The sequence below is a fragment of the Kogia breviceps genome, chromosome 17, assembly GCF_026419965.1.
Source record: "Kogia breviceps isolate mKogBre1 chromosome 17, mKogBre1 haplotype 1, whole genome shotgun sequence".
In the NCBI taxonomy this organism is placed as follows: Eukaryota; Metazoa; Chordata; class Mammalia; order Artiodactyla; family Physeteridae; genus Kogia; species Kogia breviceps.
In genome coordinates this window covers 10,214,850-10,234,180 of record NC_081326.1, presented here as the reverse complement: position 1 = coordinate 10,234,180, position 19,331 = coordinate 10,214,850, and the positions used below count along the sequence as shown (strand labels likewise).

General features: G+C 44.9%; 2 long non-coding RNA genes across 4 annotated transcripts in view; one reads left to right on the top strand and one right to left on the bottom strand.

Moving 5' to 3' along the window:
- The window catches only part of LOC136792865 (uncharacterized), a 304,067-nt gene that overhangs the window by 58,156 nt on the left and 226,580 nt on the right, over positions 1–19,331 (bottom strand). The gene's annotated exons all lie outside the window — the stretch shown is intronic.
- LOC136792866 (uncharacterized) overlaps positions 1–19,331 on the top strand; it is a 267,506-nt gene that overhangs the window by 176,047 nt on the left and 72,128 nt on the right. The window contains exon 1 of one of the 3 annotated variants that reach the window (XR_010837414.1): positions 3,621–3,761. The exons of the other annotated variants lie outside the window; for them this stretch is intronic. This is a non-coding gene — a long non-coding RNA (uncharacterized lncRNA). Of the gene's footprint in view, positions 1–3,620; positions 3,762–19,331 lie in introns of those variants that run through there. 3 annotated transcript variants of the gene reach the window in all.

The following is a 19,331-nucleotide window of genomic DNA, read 5'->3' as shown; positions in this document are numbered from 1 at the left end:
TGCTTCGTTCGCAGTATTTATTCTGTTGGCTAGACATAAGTCACAGGTTCCGTGATACGCCAGGGAAGAGCGTGCCTGCAGGGCGTGAATACCAGGAAGCAGGGTCATGAGGGCCATCCTAAGGACCTGCCCGCAGTAATCCATGTTTAAAACTTTCGATGAATACAACCAAACTTCAAATATATCTCTGTTAGTACAGAGTTAGTGTGCACTTCTCCCTACCACGTTGACAGACAAATTGGTAGGAAGTAAATTGCCAATTTGATTGGAAAAAAGATATATTTTAATTTGAATATATTTGTTTATGAAGACAAATACATACATTCTTATGTTCTTTGGTTATTTGCATACTTCACTTTTGAAAATTGCTTTCCGTGTCCTTTGGGTAGAATATTAATATTTTTCATTGTTACACTTGTTGCAAGTATTTCCCCCCTATATCTGTTGGTCTTTGTATTTGCGGCATATTATTTAGGAATGTGGCTTATTTATTTTATTGTAGTCAAATCAGACATTCTTAACCTTATTGATATTCTCTTTACCACCATGTAGAGTGTTTTCCTGCCCCAGGATTACATAAATATTCTAAAATGTGGAATCTAAAAAATAATACAAGTGAATCCACACACAAAACAGAAACAGGCTCTCAGACGTAGAAAACAAACTTAGGGCTACCAAAAGCGAAATGGAGGAGGGAGAGGGATAAATTAGGAGTATGGCATTAACAAACTACTATACATGAAATAGATAAACAATAAGGATTTACTGTGTAACGCAAAGATATTCAATATCTTATAATAACCTGTAATGGAAAGTAATCTGAAAAGAAACACATATTTTAACTGAATCACTTTGCTGTACATCTGAAACTGACACTATATTGTAAATCAACCATACTTCAATTTAAAAAGTTACAAAGTAATTTTATGGTTATTTAAAAGTTTACATTTAATCTCTCTGATATTGATTTGGTATGAATATAAAACAGAGATGATTTATTATTATTTGTTTATTTTAACCAGAAATGGTGGGTAAATTTCAACTAGAAGAAGTGGTTAGAAACTGATTAAGACTAAAAAGCTTGAAGGATCTGAAGCCGTGAATTGGGACTTGTAGAATTTGTAGCATCATGAGGGGCACATAAAAGAGACATTTATTTAGGAAATGGGAACTTAGGTCATTCCTGTGGTAACTGTCTGCTCTGTATACTTGTTAAGGCCCCTCTGGTGTGCCGTGAGTTTACTTTTTGTCTGAGAGTGTAGTAGAGGGGTACTGTGATCCATCCCAGGGTAGCCACTGGGAGGTCAATCTGACAAAGTGTTGAAGACCTTCCACGGGTCGCCTGCCTTCCCGGTGTGGCAGCAGTGGCTAACGGTTCCGCCAAGTGAATTCTCCTCTTCTTCCTCTTCATAATAAAACCTCTTGAGTTGGAGCAGGGCTCGTGAACTTCGTATGGTCAGGCCCCGTAAGAAGGCTGCTCTCTCGCTTTCTGTACATCCACTGCCTGACCTGGCCCTGCCTCCCCTCCTAAGCTGAAGGTTTAATCAGTAAACTGCCTGCTTGATTGCCAGACCCCTAGCTAATGATTGTTCTAGTCCTCAGACCAGAATGGCTCCAGTATGTTCGGTCATCAACAGGAAATATCGGCCCTCGCAAGGGTTGTTAACGCAAAGATCTTTGGGGGGTGCGTGTCTTCAAGCAGTGCCCCTGGCAACCAAGGGCCCCTTCTGACATCATGCCCCCTAGAGTTGATAGCCTCCGCCTCCCCTGTGTAGTGAAGATTGCTGCCCTATCCTGCCTGCCCATGGGCCGTACATGGTGGGGTGTTGTTCCAGGACCTTTGCCTCTGACTTGTAAGATTCCCTGTCCAATAAGTCACAGATGTCTCTGTTGCTGACTCCGGACTCCTTCTTCGTCTCGCAGCTGGGCAGCTGCAAGGGCTGCAGGACTGTGGTGCACAGCCCAAAAAACGTCGACGTTTCCCAGCTTCTCTTGCAGCTAGTCACGGCCCTGTGACTAAGATCAGGCCAGTGGGAAATGAGTGAAAGCGAAGGGTACAGTTTCTTGATCATATACTTAAAAAGGCTTTTCCCCTTTTCTCTTGCTCTGGAACTTGCATCTGCAGGAGATTCAGCTTTGACCATGAAGGCAAAGACAACACTGCAGAGTGTGGTTCTCACTGTGGGGTTTCCAAACCACCAGTATCACCATCACATGAGTACTTGTTAGAAGTGCAGATGCTTGGGTCCCACTCTGACCTATTGAATCGGAAACTCTGGGGAGGGCACAGAAAGCCCCCCAGGTGATTTGACACTCTAAAGCAGGGACTATGGCAGCTGGCTTTTGTATGGTCAGTGAGCCAAGAACAGTTTTCATATATATATATATTTGTGTGTGTCACGCGGGCCTCTCACTGTTGTGGCCTCTCCCGTTGCGGAGCACAGGCTCTGGACGTGCAGGCTCAGCGGCCATGGCTTACGGGCCCAGCCGCTCTGCGGCACATGGGATCCTCCGGGACCGGGGCACGAACCCGTGTCCCCTGCATCGGCGGGCGGACTCTCAACCACTGCGCCACCAGGGAAGCCCCAGTTTTCATATTTTTAATGAGTTGCAACAATCAACAACAACAAAAGAAAAACAAAAGCAAAGAAGAATTTATAATTGAGATTACATGTAAGATGCAAAGACTAAAATATTTACTATACTGTCCTTTACAGAAACAGTTTACCAACCTCTGCATTGAAGTTTGAGAACTACTGCTGTAGTAGTTAGTACCAATCAATGAGCGGGAAGGAGCTTAGGCCCCTGAATAACTAACTTTGTGCAGCAGACCTGCTCTGTCGATTTGGTGTGTTTATCTCTGGACTGCTAAGCAAAGGAAAAATAAGCTTCTGTCTTATGTGAGCCTCATTATGTGAGGTCTTATGTTAGAGCTGCTGAGCCCATGCCCTAACTAATGGGACAGGTAAGAAGAAGCTGCTATATAATACATTGACTTCCCTTTGCACATCTCACCGTTAGCCAGTGGTCTGTGGTTTGCTCTTAGTTTCCCACATCACATCTCTCCTGGTGGCTGTCTTCAAAGATTCAGATGTTTGATTTGTCTAATAATCTTCCACATACTTGCAGCCCCAGAGGCTCAGAAAAGTTTACTGGGGCTTCAAGGTCAAGTTCAACTTGGCTTAAATGTTTTCCACGGAAATAATTCCTTCAAAACAATCAGTAATCTTACAGTCAGCAATCTTGTACTTCCATAGCCTTATTTTGATATACTGAGTTAGAATGCTTGGTGTGTCAGCATTGACAGACGATGGTGACCCATCCTCTGGCTTGCAGGCCTTCATCCTTGTTTGAAATGGTACATTGAAGGGCAGCCCCTCCTAACAGATGGGATTGGATGGTGGTCAGGCCGCGGCTGTGGGCTGTGGGGTTTCTTTGTAAGAGGGCAGTTATGATCTAGGCCAGACACAGAAGACGATTGCAGTTAGGGAGGTCACTAAGAAGGTAAATGACCTTGAAAAGAGAGGGGTCTGTGTTCCCTGCTATCCGTGTTCCCAACCGTCCCGTCCCCAAGGGGAGATGGTGCATCGGAGACTCAGTCTCAGGAAGCGTATCAGAGGGGAAGGAAGCGAGAGGGTGGTTTCCAACGACAAAGTTCAGTTGGCAAAGGCAGCTCTTCTCTGAGTCCCTCTGGAGGGGAAGACCCCGACGAGCGAGCACGGCGCCACAGCCTGATTTCCAGCGGGAGCACTGTGCCCCAGGTAGGGCGCGGCACGCAGGAACAGAGCTCAGGTTTGGGGTACCGTGGTGGGATGCGGGGTGCGCGGGCTGGACGAAGGGGTCAGCATCGCAGGCCGAGGCAGCGGCTTCGCCGCGCTCGGTCAGCGCGCAGTGACCACAGGCTCGCTCGTGGCATTCTGTGCGCAGTAATGAAGCCTGACGAGAGGTCTCCGGCTGGCCCGGAGCCGGCTGTTGTCCTAAAAATGCAAACCATCGCCTCGGGCCCTGGAATCTGGAACCGGCGGAGGACAGAGGCTCCGGCTGGGCGCCCCACTGCTCGCCCTCCCTTCAGCACTCGTGACTTGGACGTAGGAAGCTGGTCTTTACCCTTGTACATAAGGACACAGAAGAAAGGGGTTTCTTTTCTTTTGAGGAGTCCCAGAGGCCAGTGGTTTTATCGCGACTTTTTGCTGCGCTGATATTAAACACGGGGGAGGGGGGGATGCCAACCACCAAGTCTCAGGTCCCCGTGTGTTTTCTCGTGCAAAATAAGCCCTTTGAACTTGAAAGCTGCCTTTGCGCCTGGTTCCCCAGCGCCCCCCTGCCCCGCCTCCACCCCCTTTGTTTTCTCTGGAGTGTAGGCGAGTCAATTCGCAGCCTCCCCCGCCAGTCTTTTTCCGAGGATGGCTCGTTAATAACCGGTGGGCCGGGCGCACGCTGGGTTTCCCAGCCGCGGCGCCGCGGCCGCCGCAGACCCCCCGCCCCGCGTTAGAAAGCCCGGCCTGGAGGGCGCCCCCGGGTGGCTCGCGGCGCGGCTCCCGAGGCGGCACCGAGATCCCGACCCGCTGGAGCCGGGCCGGGTCTCCTGCAGCTCTGCCCGGGCCCCGGTCGGCCGTGCAAACGGACTCGGCCCTTTCTCAGTGCTTGTTTGTGGCTTGTTTTTGTTTTGAAATGTTGCCTTGGTGCTTCCCAGGCAGCCTGCCGGTCCCGAGGCTGCAGAGACATCCTTGACTCGGGACCGGTGATGTCGGGGACCGAGCTCGTCCCCTGCCTCTGGGGGTCTTCGTTGCTCGCTGCTCACGTTTCAGAAGCCCGCTCGTCAACCTCCTTGGAAGCAAACCCTGAAGTTGGGGGTGGGGGTGGAGAAAGCACTTTTCCTTGTGTTTTTAGGCATCAATTATTTCTGTGGAATTCTTGACCGACAACAAAGGATTAAAAAAAAAAAAACTGTCGATTTTCTGCTGTCAAGGAAACAGGCTGTTCTGCCCATTTCCGACTCCCTTGGTAAACGTTGGCGAAAACTTGAGGTGACGACCATAGTCTCTCAGAGAACTCACCTGGAGTTGTTTCTAGAGCCTCTGTACGCGGGGGGAGAGCCTGGGGAACCCAGGACTGTGGATCCTAGCTCTCCGGCGAACGCCCCTGGTTTTCTGGAAGGCCTGGGGAAAGGGGCAGAGCCAGGAGGGCCTTCACACAGAGGATGGCCTCCTGCGCCCCTGGAATCAGTGGCAGGAAGGTGCGGCTCCAGGTCTGTGGGCCGCAGGCAGCGGGGCACGGGGGAGTGGAGGGTAGAGCCCACCCAGTCCGCCGCCCCAGTCGGGTTGCAAGTTCTGATAGCGCGGAACCCCTTCGTTCTCTGTACTTCTCCGTCTTCGTTTTGCTCATTTCCCCCTTAACTCGCCACTGCTTAATTGCTCATCGGCTTCCTTAAAATTCTACCTTCCAGGCAAATTCAGCAGGTAGTCCCTGCTTTTCCTCCTCACTGTACTCAAATCTCCCTTGACTGTCTTTTCCTGGTTCAGAGCCAGTCTGTCCCAGGAATCACCCTGACTTCAGTATAATTTACTAAACTTGAACGGTGACCACGCTGCTAGTACTCTGTCTGGTTTAGAGTGATTTTAACTGTTTTCTTACTGGACCCGATTAAAGGTAATTCACAAGTTCAGACCCACGGAATGGAGGTGCGGTCCCAGGGGCCTGGCCCAAGTCACAAATCTAAACCTAAGTCGGCCGGTGCTTGTTGAAAATACCTCAGTGTCAAGGAAGCTACCAATCACCATCTTCCCACTCGGCTTTCGCGAGCTCACCTCGCCGGAGAAAACAGGACCAGCCGGTCTCAGAAGGAAATCCCTGACCTCCCAGCCAGTTGTGCCCTTTCCATGTTGCTGCTTCTAACCTCTGTAAAACTCACTCTTGTTCGGCATCCCTGGGGAAGAGTGCGTCACTGCTTGTGAGGCTCTGTCCTCCCCAGTCTCTGGGTCGTTCCCCCTCGAATAAAGGATATCCAGCTCGTTAACTAAATTGTGCTGTTGTTGTCACGTGACAACCCTCACAGCAACGCTGTGAGGTAGGGATTTTCTAGCTCATTCTCAAGGAAGGCAGTTAAAGCCCAAGCAAATTGTGAATTTGCTCCTCCCTCTTGAACCTCCTGCTTCTCCTCCACTCCCAGGCACCTGCCGGGCAACTAGGCTCTGTTCACAGATGCACAAGGCTTATCCTCTATTTTTGTGAAGCTTGTAAACCAGCAGATAACCTGTGATGTGCAGGAAAAAAATGTAATTCAAGATAGAATTGTATTCTCATGAAAAGAATATGAACAAAGTACTATACTGTTTCAGAATAGGGAGAAACTCTTTTTGGTGGAAGGATCACGTAGAGCGGTTGGTTAAAGACATGGTCTTCAGCATCCTAGGGCCCCGGGCTAAATCAGCCTCACTGTTTGCTGGATGCTGTCATGGGACAAACGTTTTAACCTCACCGAGTTTTAGATTTATCATCTGTAAAACTGGGTTTGTTATAGCACTTCCATGGGATTAAATGAGATAACGTATGTAACTCTCAGGGCCTAGCACAGAGTGAGAACTCCACAAATGGTAGTAATTATTGGAATTCTTTGCACGCCTAGGGTTTTGACAGCTAGAGATGGGATGGATGATGGCATTTCTTTTCTTTTTTTTTTTTTTTCTGAGTGTGATAGAAAGAATTTTAAGAAGGGGTAACCAGGTCACATTTACATTTTACATAAATCACTTTCTGACATTTTTGTAGTCCTAAAATTGCACTGAGTGATACAAGTTGCTTGCAAAGAAGGTGATTACAAGATAGTTTACAATTTGACCAGTACTTTACAAAGCACTACCACAACTTCTCTACAACAGTGTGAATAGAAATTTCTGTCTATCCTGCTCAAGACTTCTTTCTTTGAGACCATGCTGGGTGTCACATTTGCCTAGCGCTTACAGTATCCTAGGCATTGCTTCCAGCACTTTTACATTTTAAGTCAATCTGTACTGCATTTCCTCGAAGAAAGTCCTGTCATTATCCTACATTTGGGGGAATTGAGGCACAGAGAAGATAAGTAACTTGCCCAAGGTTTCACAGCATGTGCTGGACCTCTGCATGGCACTGTTCCCAGGAAACTGAGCATCCCCTGGTTGTGTGCTCTGCATTCTCCAGTTGCCCTTCTATGATTCCTTCCACCTTGTTCCAAACAAAAGAACCAGCCTGAGGTCCATAGGGAGTCAAGAGGCGCTTGCAGCAAAAGGCAGCTCACCTCAGCAAGGAGATGATGGCGGCCAGTGTCTGAGCTGCACATTGCGGTGCATTTCCAGGCTCCCTTTGATGAGGAGTGATGTGGCCCAGAGGCTGCACAAGTAAAGGCACTGGGGCAGCTGGGGTGGGGTGTAACACGGGATTTGGAGCAACAGACTGGGATGGAGACCAGTGTAGCCATGTGGACTTGCTCTTCTGGAACCTTAAGCACATCACTGAAAATTTGGGGGGGTCTTAGTTACTACATCTGAAAAAACGCTGGGGGTCATAGGAACACTTTTCCTATGGGCCTCACACGTTGTTCTGAGAATAAAACAAAGCGATGAGTGAATATGCAATTGAAGACTCTAAAGTGTATATAAGTATGAATCACCAAAGGACACAAACTATTTTTAATATCAAATAAGATCCTGATTTGCCTCATTGGCTAGAAGGGCTAGTGGATATAATTTGTTTCTATAGCTAAACCCAGACTAGATCTCTGGAGACCAACCTTCTTTTAACCCACCTTGATGTTTTAATCCACTGAGTTATTAATTTAATCCAACTGAGTTATTCTCAATTCCACCTAAGTAGATCTTTAATGATTGCATCGCATTCCTAGGCTTGGAGAGGATCTGAACCCGTGGGTCTCTTCAGTTTAATGCCTTTGTCCAAAGAACAACGAGGAGATGCCTTCCCTGTTTGTGACGTTAGTTAATAACTATAGTCAGTGTGCCTCCCTCACCAGGTTAGGGTATAGGATGAGGTCACAGTTATTCTATTATTCAAATTATAATAACTGCATTTCATCCAGTTTCCTCTTTCCGGTGATGTTCCGTGACAAGATCAAGACCCTTAGGAATTTGCCCAGTCCAGAGAGCTTAGTCTGCACAGACATATCACCTTACAGAGGAAGAGACTAGAGCATGGGCCAGACTGCAGAAGAGCCCCCTTCTCTGCTGATGTTCCGGCACCAGTAGCAAAACCCAGAGGTTTAGACGCTGACACCCTGCCTGTTGACCCACAACTCTGTCAGGAGGGCCATGGGGTCACTGTGGTTTCTCGGCATGTGGGCCAGGGAGGCGGGGACAGCATGCCCAGGCCTCCAGGCTTAGAGCCCCCTATGAGCCGCTCTCTCGGCTCTCACACCTGCAGCCCTGCCCCGGGCACACAGTAGTTCCAGAAGGGCATTGGGGCCTCGGGCCCGTCCTCCCCTCTGGCAACCCAGCTCCTAGAGTTTGCTTATCAGTTTTGGACCCCCTTTTCCTTCTAATGACTTTCCTCCTAGGAAGTCCTTTGTCTCTCCTGCAGGCAGCCTCTGTTGGAGTCACCCTAGCCCAGGGGTCATCCAGCAGCCCGGGGCCACGTCCAGCCTGCCGCCTGTTTTTGTAAATAAGGCTCTCTTGGAACACAGCCATGCTCATTTGTTTCCATATGATCTATGGCTGCTTTCGTGCAGCAGAGTTGAGGACCTGTGATGAGACCCTGTGCCCACAAAGCCTAAAACAGTCACTGCCCGTCCCTTTATAGAAAAAAATGTGTGCAGACACCGGTGACCATCAAAAGTGTTCTAGCGACATGGACTATCAAAGTAAAATGTCCTTGGTCCTGTTTCTTTCCCTCCGACAAGGTTCTGTAGTCAGATAAATGGATGCATGTAATTAATGCATGTGTGAGGGATCCCTCCAAAGCAGCCACACCCCAGGTTCTTGTCAAACCACCACCGTCACCAATTCATTTATACTTTTTCTACAGAGCAATGATTTTTTTTTTCCCCCGGAACAAAGAAGATGAGCTCCAAGTTGACTTGATATCTCCACTCCCAGAAATAGAAATAGGTAGCCAGTTTTAAATAGAGAACAGTCTGACTCATGAGTATCCCAAGCACACTCCCAAGGAGAGGAAGTGCTCTCATAGGAGACAGCCAATGGCTTCTCAAAATAAATAAGTACCAGTAATAATAGTGGTTTTAGGCGACTTTGGACCATTCAAAGATCAAGAGACATGAAATCAATCTTTCTTGAAAGATTTTGTGAGCGGTAATCTTTATATTGAAAAACATTCATGAGATAAGCCTAGATTTTAAATAGCACTAGAGTTATGTTGACCCAACTGATTAAAAACGAGAATATTCACAATGTAGCTTGGCTTTTCCTCTCTCCCTTCAAGAGCCTTGTTGTACAACAGCCTGAGCTAAACATGCTGTGTCAATCTTATCTTTTACATTTCCCGGGTGTTTTCTTCTTAGATCATGCAACAACCCTGTCATTATTTTAAATATTTTTGCCTGTAAATTTCAGAATACTTGATCTGATTTTAATAGGACCCATGTGTGAAATCCTTTATTTTTTTTTTTTTAAATCTATCCCTCTAAGTCTTTCTGCTCTTTAGTACAGCACAGCTTGGTAGCACTAGGTACGTCTTGTTGAAAGTATGTCCATAAATATGTCCCTTGCAGCACGGAACAGCTTGTTAAATTGGCAGTCCTCAGCAGTTTGCCTAGAAAAGTTTGCCTCACTTGCGATAGTCCAAATGTAGGGCAGAACACAGCGTAACTTTTTATCTAATTTTACCAATTGACATATTCTTCAAATTTTTAACTACCTCGTGTCTTTTCCTTACAGTGCCACCACCTGACTGGAAAGTGGCTAGATGTTCTCACAATTGCCAAACGTGGATAGGGAAATTACCTTTTATTACTGGATACTAATTTGGAGGGAAATTAAGGAAAAGAACGCTGTAATCTAAAACAGGTTGCTAAAGCCACAGTGGGGAAAGCATCCTGACAGGCTGAGGCCACCGATTTCTATTCCTGAGGTCGGATTGGTACCGTTCTTCCTTATGGCAAGGGTGGGGCTTGCCAATTTTAGTCTTTCAAGTTTTATTGGTATACTTGATTGGTTTACAACACCTAATGAAACCCCATTATTGATATATATTTTATACACACACACACACACACACACACACACACTTTGGTATTTTACTGATGTGTTGATCTACTCTGAGTTTCATCTCTCTCTGGTTAGGATCCTGTGAGAATTAGGGAGGACAACTATAGAGGACCCTCAGTTCAAAACTTAATGTCACAAGGATGAGCCTCGATGTCACAGCTCTCTGCTCTCACCTCTGTGAGAGGAAGCCTGCTTCTCTCCCTCCCTAGGTGTGTGTATCAGCAACAGCGCCTCTGTTTCCAGGCCTCAGAACATCAGGGAAACCTTCCTCGTCAGCTTGTAATCGTACTGTTTAAAATTTGCCAAACCTCGTCCTGGGGGGACCAGCACAACAAAAGAAGACGAAACAAAGCACATATCTGAACGCATGGAGCACAGCACAGTGGCTGTGCTCAGTGACCGTTTTGGTGGCCACACCCTCCAGATGGTCCTCCGTACTTTCGGGTGCGTGGCCTGAAGAGAATGCATTTTCTGTGCTCAGTTCCTCTCTGCAGATTTTACCTCCCAGTAAAAGATTTGCCTATTCCTGAAGAATCTATTACTTTCGGAGCCATTCTTGAAGAAAGCCTTTTTAAAAATTCAAAGTGGATTTTTTAGAAATGACACCCGACTTTCTATTCTCTTCTAAAACATGCTTTCCTAGCTGCAGGTGGCAAAGGACATTTTCATGGGTGAAAGTCTATAGTCCACACCTCTCTGAAGATTAAGAGAGAATCTGAAGCTCTGTTTCAGCATTTCTCAAAAGTGGGGTTTAAGTTCCTCTCATTTCAGAATCACCTTGGGTCGACATTACAAGTGCACATTTCTGGGGTCCACTGATAACTCAGTGAATCTGTTGCTAAGGTAGAATCTAGGTGATTCTGATACACGTGAAAAATTTGCGATCATCACATCTATCGCCCTGTACATAGGTGGTGTTGAACCCATTTTTTGTGGAATGAATCAGAACAATTCAAGGGAAGAAAACAAAATCATTCAATCAAACACAGTACATTCTTTTTTTAAATTAAATGTCCTTCAGGCTTTATGTTGATTTAACCACGTTAAAACTGTGACCAAAGACATTCTAAATTGTGGATCTGTGGGTGATAATTGAAAGAGAAAATCTCTTGGCTGGTATCTTGAAGAATATTTTCTTATACTCCTGGAGGGGTATGTAAAGCACAACTAAAATAGCTATTCTGGATCATTCTACTTTTTACATTAAAACATTTAATTATTGACAAAAGCTATTTGCTGGAATTGTGTAAAAAATGTTTGCAGATGCCTTAGGAAGAAAACAGCAGAATGTGGAACTAATTGTGTTGATTCAAGCTAATTATGAAACACAAATGACCATTACTTACAACAAGTCCCCTGATGATCAGCGGTTGACTCCAGGGATCAGGTGCAAATGAAGGAAAATAAAATAAAATAAAATAAGAGTGGCGATATATTTATGTGGTTACAATCAAACTAGAAATTGTGCCCTATCCCCAAGTTAATAAAGGTCTTTCATGACGTTTCAGTATTCGAATTATACATGCTATATTGTTACTAAGTAAAGCTTTTTTTCTAACTTCAAAGGAGCATAGTTTTGTTTTTTTTAAATCTTCTTATCACATTGAATTCTGGGAATAAGAGGTGAATGAGAATTCTATTTTCTGACTCCCCTTTACCGTGGAAAAGTGACATATTTAGGTATGAATTGTTTTCATTTCACTTCCATCCTCGGTGGTCAGTGGGCTTTTATGCCAGTATAGTAAGAAGCCCAGAAGAGATCTTCCGGATGTTACAAGATGTCTTGGCACAGAAGTCCTGAGCAACTCGAATGTAATTTAGATCAGCACTGGGGCGCGCAGCAGGCTGTCCCCCACCTACATGAACCTCTTGGTCGACTGTGTTGTGACCCTCCTCCATGCAGTGTGGAAAGGTGGAATTAAAAATGTAGAAAAGGCCAGAGGCTTCAAGTGGGAATCGCCACTGACAAGAAATGCTAGGGGACGGAACGTGAGTCTTCAGTTGAAGCGTATCATCTAAAAGAGAGACTCTTCCACCATTGCAGGAAAATACCAGGCTTCGTTTCACATTCCTAACTGCAGGAGAGCTATAAATCGGCATACAAGTTCTCAGACCAACACTGTCTAAGAGAAATGGAAGGTGGGTCACAGATGTAATTTAAAATTTTCTACTAGCAACTTGAGAAAAAGTAAAGAGAAACAGGTGAAGTTAATTTAATAATAATATATTTTATCTAACCTAGTATTTCCAAAATATCATTTCAACATTTAATGAATATCAGAATTATCAATGAGACTTCGGAGATTCTTTTTATCTCACTAGGTCTTCACATCTCAATTTGAATTAGCCACATGTCAAGTGCTCAGTGGCCCCGTGTAGCTAGTGGCTGCCGCATTGGGCAGCTTCGCCCTGGACTGGTCATCCTCCAACCACATATGAATTCTCTAAGAGGGACTCTTGTGAAAAGTGAATTATCTCGAAGGCAATAAAATGTTGTCATTTCCACTGTGATCTTCGGGCCTGGAGCTGTAAGCATAAGTGGGTAAGTGACTATAGAAGAAGGAGTGAGAGTAGGGAAGTCTCCTTTCCATTGACATGTGTGAAGGGTGTCCTTGGGTGCCCAGGCTGCAGAGGCTGAGCTTTTCCGGAGAAGTCACTTGTCATTTGCTGCATTTACCAGGTTGGGCTGTCAGCCATTGCACTTTTCCGTGTTCTATGGTCCTGCGATACTTTTGGATTATTGGGTATTACTCTAAGATATCTTTACTGGGTGTTTTCCCCCTTTGCTGCCTCACTTCGTCTTGCCATCTAGCAGCTGCTTATGCATCCTCTGTTCAAGATGCTGAGCCTGTGGACTGGTCCCAGTCTAGGCTCTCAGTGTTGGCTGGTAACCAGAGAGATGTCTCAAGGAGCCAGGTGGCATGTTCATGGCAAATCCAGGTGTCACAGGCAGAGTAAAGTTTAAGCAATACCACAACTTAGTGTTTAGCTTTTAATCTCAATCTCAGGTGTGCCTCAGTGATAATGTCCTGTTGCCCTAGAAACTTAGCAGCTTTCTTGGACTGTTGTAGTTTATTTCTGGATTTCAAGTACAGAAAGTTGTTAATTATACTTCTTAGTCCATGACACCGTATCATTGGTTTGCATAAGCTTCTCTCTTGACCTGTCTCACTTATATGTTATCTATCTATCTATCTGTCACCTATCTATCTATCTATCTGTCTGCCTGTCCATCCATCCATCCATTCATCTTTTTATCTATCTATCTACCTACCTATCTACCTATCTATTTATCAGTCCATCCATCTATCCATCCATCCATCCCTCCATCCATGCATCCATTCATCCATCCATCTTTTTATCGATCTATCACCTATCTATCTATCTATCTATCATCTATCTCACTTGGCCGCCATTTCTCAATTGCTCGCTGCCATTCTCATTCGTCCCCCTACCACAAGCAGTTATGTGAATGTGTTTGATGATATCCTTTTGTTTTCATGTGTTCTTATAAAACATTTGTTCGTGTATTCTAATTTATACAAGTATCATTATGTTAGATAGCTCATTCTATTTTCTCTTTATTATTATTGCCTATTGTTTCTAAGACCTACCCATGTGGCTGTGTAGACATCGGCTCTTTGCTTCTGATGGCTGCAGAATACCTTACAGTTGGCATCTACCATGTGTTACTTACCCACTAGTGACAGACACCATGATTTCCTCCCACCATCACAAACAACACTGTGATAAATGTCATGGGGCATACCCCCTGGTGTGTGAGAGTATTTTAAAAAATTATATTCAGGAACTGTACTGCTTGTTATAGCGAATGTTTAATTTAACTAAATATTACCAGGTCATTTCCAGAATGTCTGCACCAGTCTATGTTTAAATCAGCAGGCATGTTAAGGTTGCCAAATACCCATATGCCCAATAATAATGGCATTATCCAGCTTTCCAATTTTAATCAATCTAATGACTTTCTTGAACTTTTTAATGCTATTGTGTCAAAGTGAATGGTAAAAACATATACTTGGGAAGCAAAAGTAGGTGATAAAGTCCAGTTTTCTATTCCTTTTTCAAACATTTGACACATGCTGGTTGCTATAGTACTAGAGGCAAGTAATTCACTAGTGTCAGATTTTAGAAGAACCACAGGCTGATACAAGGAAATACACTGAAGATGTGTTGTGGCCACTAGCCACTTCTGCGTCTCAGCCTAGAAAGTGGATGAAAGCATTCTTCAATAGTCACAGGAAGCCTATTCTTGGTCTGGCTGGTCTTAGGGAACTGGGGGTCCTCTAAGGATCAGTCAATTCTAAATGAACCTCAAAACCAATAAAATGTCTATAACCCACTTCTGCTTTGTTACATTCTTTAGAAATCTGCTCCAATAGGTCCTAGTAGCATAACTCAGGAAAGATTGTCTATGAGGACACTGTTAGCATGAGTCAAAGGGAACAAATAGGATGCTGAAACCAGATGGGCAACGGGGACTGACCTAAGTATTAAGCTGTCTCCGGGCACTGAAAGAGTGGCCAGTATGTAAACAACAGTGTGCAGTGGGTCACAGTGAACTGGAACAGGATCTAGGCCAGGAAAGATGGTCTAATCTGATGGTTGAGGTGTGGTTGGAATCCCCCAACGATGGCTATTCCAGAAGTTATGAGGATGGTAGTTTCTGGGGAAATCTTTCTGTTTCGAAGGAAGCTATAATCGTTGACCAAAGGTATGGAAACAGGGTCCAGGACCATCTAAGAAAGGACTGGTTAGAGCTAGGCAGGGTTTAGGGGCTTAGTCAGTTGGACTATGGCTTGGAGGGCCTGGACTTTGGAACTGAAGTCAAGCCTGGTTATTTAGTCTGAGCAAATGTAGATAGTCTTAGAGATGATCTGGTGCTCGATGGCCATTGAGGACTCAGAGCCCACCCTAGATCTCAGATTTATGAACATGAAGATTTGACCACAGTAGACATCACTGATGGGAGGAGCCCAGCTTATGTTCTCTCCTGCTCAGAGCTTGGATGGAGCTGAATCTACTTGTCTAAATTCCCGTTGCCTAGAGGCGAAGGGCTAGTGAAACAGACTGATAAGAATCTAAGTTCTGGATCCAGTGTAAAAATGGGCTCTAACACCCTGTAGTCTGGATTTCCATTTTGGCTCTGGAATTCATTGGAAATAGATTTCAAGATCTTGAGATTCCTAAAGGTCATTCATGCACTTTTCCCTCTTCTGATACCTTAAGACCTCCTGTTCTCTCAACAAGGCCTCTCAAGATTATATCAGCATATATGGCCTTTTTCAAGAGTCAGTAGAAACTCGAAGAGGTGGATCCGAAGCCAGATGAACAGGCACCATCACAGTAAGAGGAGAGTGGGGTGGCTGTGACACTCGCGCATTCTCCTCACCGAGTGCGCTTCTGTAGTGGCCTTCTGAGTCTCAGGGAGTGAGCTAGATGGAGATTGAGTGACTTCACATTGCTTTTTGGCAAGGCCCCAGCATATATAACACCCATGATTCTGTGGTCTCTTTTATGGACTGTACATGGAATGCACCGAGGGGATCTCTGGATCATTCTATGGTAGTCCTAGTTTTAATATTTTGAGGAAAGTCCATACTGTTTTCCATAATGGCTGTGCCAGTTTGCATTCCCACTAACAGTGCACAAGGGTTTCACTTTCTCCATTTACTTGACAACACTTGGCTTTTGTTTTTTGATAACAGCCATACTGTTGGGTGTGAGGTGATATCTCATTGTGGTTTTGACTTGCATTTCCCTGATAATTAGCTGAGCACCTTTTCTATACCTGTTGGCCATTTGTATGTTTTCGTTGGCGTTACTAATCAAAGGGCATGAAGTTTCTGTCAAGCAAGATGAATAAGCTCCAGAGATCTGCTCTTCAAAGTTGTACCTAGTGTCGACAAGAATGTGTTGTACCCTCAAAAATTTAAGCAGGTAGAGCTCATGTTAACTGTCCTTACCACAATAAAATAAATTGTTAAAAAACAGAAAATTAAGTGACTTAAATGGAAGAAAAGAGAAGGGAGGTTACATATTAAAAGGGTAAACAGATAAAAACACAAATGTAGAAATGTAGAGTCCTGAGGGGGGAAAAAAAGAAAGAACTAGGAGAGATAGGAGAGAGTAATATTAGTAAAGTCAAGGGAACCAAGACTTTGCAAAAAGAAGACACAAAGTAGAAGGTGACCGATTAGCATAGTGAGGGCAGAGAGCAGATATCAATGGTTAAAAAGTAAACGGGAAATGAAGAACAGGTAAAATTGTTCAAGATGGGAAGAGAAAGGAAAGTAGCTGGGGGCAAAATAGGATTGCTGCTCTGGTTGGATCATTTAAAATCATAGCCTCTTGATATCCACGCACTTAACAAGCTCTGAGTAAACAGTTGTTGAGTGAGTGAATGAGTGAGTAGATGAACGGCAGCAGAGACGACTGTTACCTTACATGCCGTGTAGAGGCCAGAGAGCACGTCTGTTATTCCGTAACGTGAGTGATGGTGATTATGAGAAGGTAAGAACAGGGTCTAAAGACAGTCAGTTAGAGGATATGTACAAAAAGGAAAACAACACTACAGATGGCACGATTTATATGCATATTCTCTTAGGTATTTATTCATAATTACGTTCATTGTAAAATAATTTCAGAAATGATCTTACACAGTTGGTAAACACTGCTCTGTGAGCTTTTACGAGAGCCCTTACTCATAAAAGTAAGGACTGGGGGCTTCCCTGGTGGCGCAGTGGTTGAGAGTCCGCCTGCCGATGCGGGGGACGCGGGTTCGTGCCCCGGTCCGGGAGGATCCCACATGCCGCGGAGCGGCTGGGCCCGTGAGCCGTGGCCGCTGAGCCTGCGCGTCCGGAGCCTGTGCTCCGCAACGGGAGAGGCCACAACGGCGAGAGGCCCGCGTACCGCAAAAAAAAAAAAAAAGAGTAAGGGCTGGAACAAAAGCACAACGGAATCCTTTCCCGATTTGTTACCAATATGGGAGTTATCGTCAGGCACTCACTCGCCAGCTCCACAGTTCATTCGTGGAGGTGGCTGAAAACTATTCTCCATTTCCCAGTCAGTTCTTTAAAGTCTTAGAAGAAAGTCTGCAGAAAATCCTAAACCTCCCCTTGCAACTTTGGGTCGCTCTCAGTCCAGAAGCTGTAATGGGGTCTGTGGTCCTCAGGGCCCCAGCAGTGGTCCTGCCCTTCAGAATCAGGAGTCAGCTCATGCCTAGCTGAGGATGTCAGCGGGGAAGTTCACTGTCAGAGAGGTATGGCGTTAAAGATAATGAGTCTAAATACCCACAGGGATAAGATCATGTAGCAAGTCATAAATACAGAGGCCAATACCATTGGGTAGAGGGGAGAGAGAGCTGGAGCCGAACACACACAAGCCAGGGATGTGAGACATTTGTCTACCTTATTAAAATAAAGGACCGAAAATACTAGATTGTGCCACCTATGTGACACATATTTGGAAGGCGCTGAAAGCCTCGCAGAGGTTGGCAGACTCTGGGGTGGGGAATACAGTGGGATGAGGGCTGAGGTTGTGGCTAGTTGTGCTGGGGCCAGAAGCTCCTCACCCTTGCCCTACCCCCATACGTTTGAGGCAATCCTAGAAGCGTAGCACCTCCATCCAGACAAAAATGAAGTCAGGAGAGGGATTCTCCATAGGATCCCTCCATTGTCTGGTTACCGAGCGCCCAGTTTTTCCAGGCTTCATCGGAAGACTCAAAGAGCAGAGGCTGCACCATAGCCCATAGAGCAAAAGCAGCTGATCGAATCTCTACCTCTCTTCCCAGGCTGGCACTGATTCTGGAGCTGCACTCAGGGCTGAGAGGGGTCTTCTTCCTTTGCCTCATTTCCTCACATCATGGGGAATTAAGGGATAAAACAGACTTTCTGCTTTTAAGGGTGGGCCAGTACTTGAGTTAGACCACATCCCCTTGACTCATGTTAAATTAGTAAGTGAAGAAGTACTTGAGTGGCAAATTAACGTCGTCCAGCAGGTTTGCCTTTCCAGTAGCTATCAGTGACGGTTTTTAGAGGCAGGGGATAATTTTCATAAACAACTGACACAAAAAATATTTCAGGCAAATAAATTTGCAGCACATTCTGGGCTATAGACATTAAAAACTTCTGATTGGCCTGATACATACATATTTCAGTTAAAAGTAGGTGATCAAATGTGCGAAGGAAGCAAGTCAATCGGTTTAAAAGAATTTATTTTTTTACTTTTTACTTTCCTTGGGTAGCAGATGAATCATCACTATCCTCCTTCTAACTACCTCCGCACACTATCCTGTCTCATTGTTATTGTTTGAATTTGGTGCGTAATGATAAAGCAGCCTCAAGTCACCTCAATTCACTTGACCTGGCCAAAGCTAAATGCAGAACAGTTGAAGCGTAGTCCACGGACTGAGATTATAATGGAAGGATGTTCATTTTCCTGTTTTTGTGATTCTGCAAGGATACTTAGCAATTTTTTGCTTCTGAGATAGTTTTCCAGCTATAAAATAAATATCTGATTTTAAACACTTCTTCTCCAGAATGAAATGAGAAGCAAAAGGCAGTATCCATTAATTTATAATTAAACTGGTTGGGGAAAGGGAAGCACATGCTAGCAGATTGGTCCTCCGTGACTGATGCACTCCCTGCTGCAGAGCCGCTGCTGGAGGATGATTCATGATTTTTCCTAATGTGTCTCATTCTCTCGTTTCAGCTGAGAAGGTCACCCACAAAGGACAGGATGTGGGAAAGAGGTGGCACAGTTTGACTTTGGGTGGCTGCCTTTTTCTCCTCCCTTTCACTTAAATTTCGGTATTTACAGCTTACCAGTCTTAAATTTGACACTCAGCAGACATAAACTGTATTCTTGAGAGTATTAAAGGATTATTCACTCACTAACTTAATCAGATTAATCAGAGATTTTGAGCAAGATATCTAATGCCATTCACAAGACGAGACCTGTGATCACTGCCTGCTAGTTGAATTCGGTTTGAACACACACACACACGTACATCACAAATGTACATGCACTCATGCACACACAGATATATACACACTGATTTTTATTTTACTCATGATTTATTATTGAAAAATACTTTTTTATAAT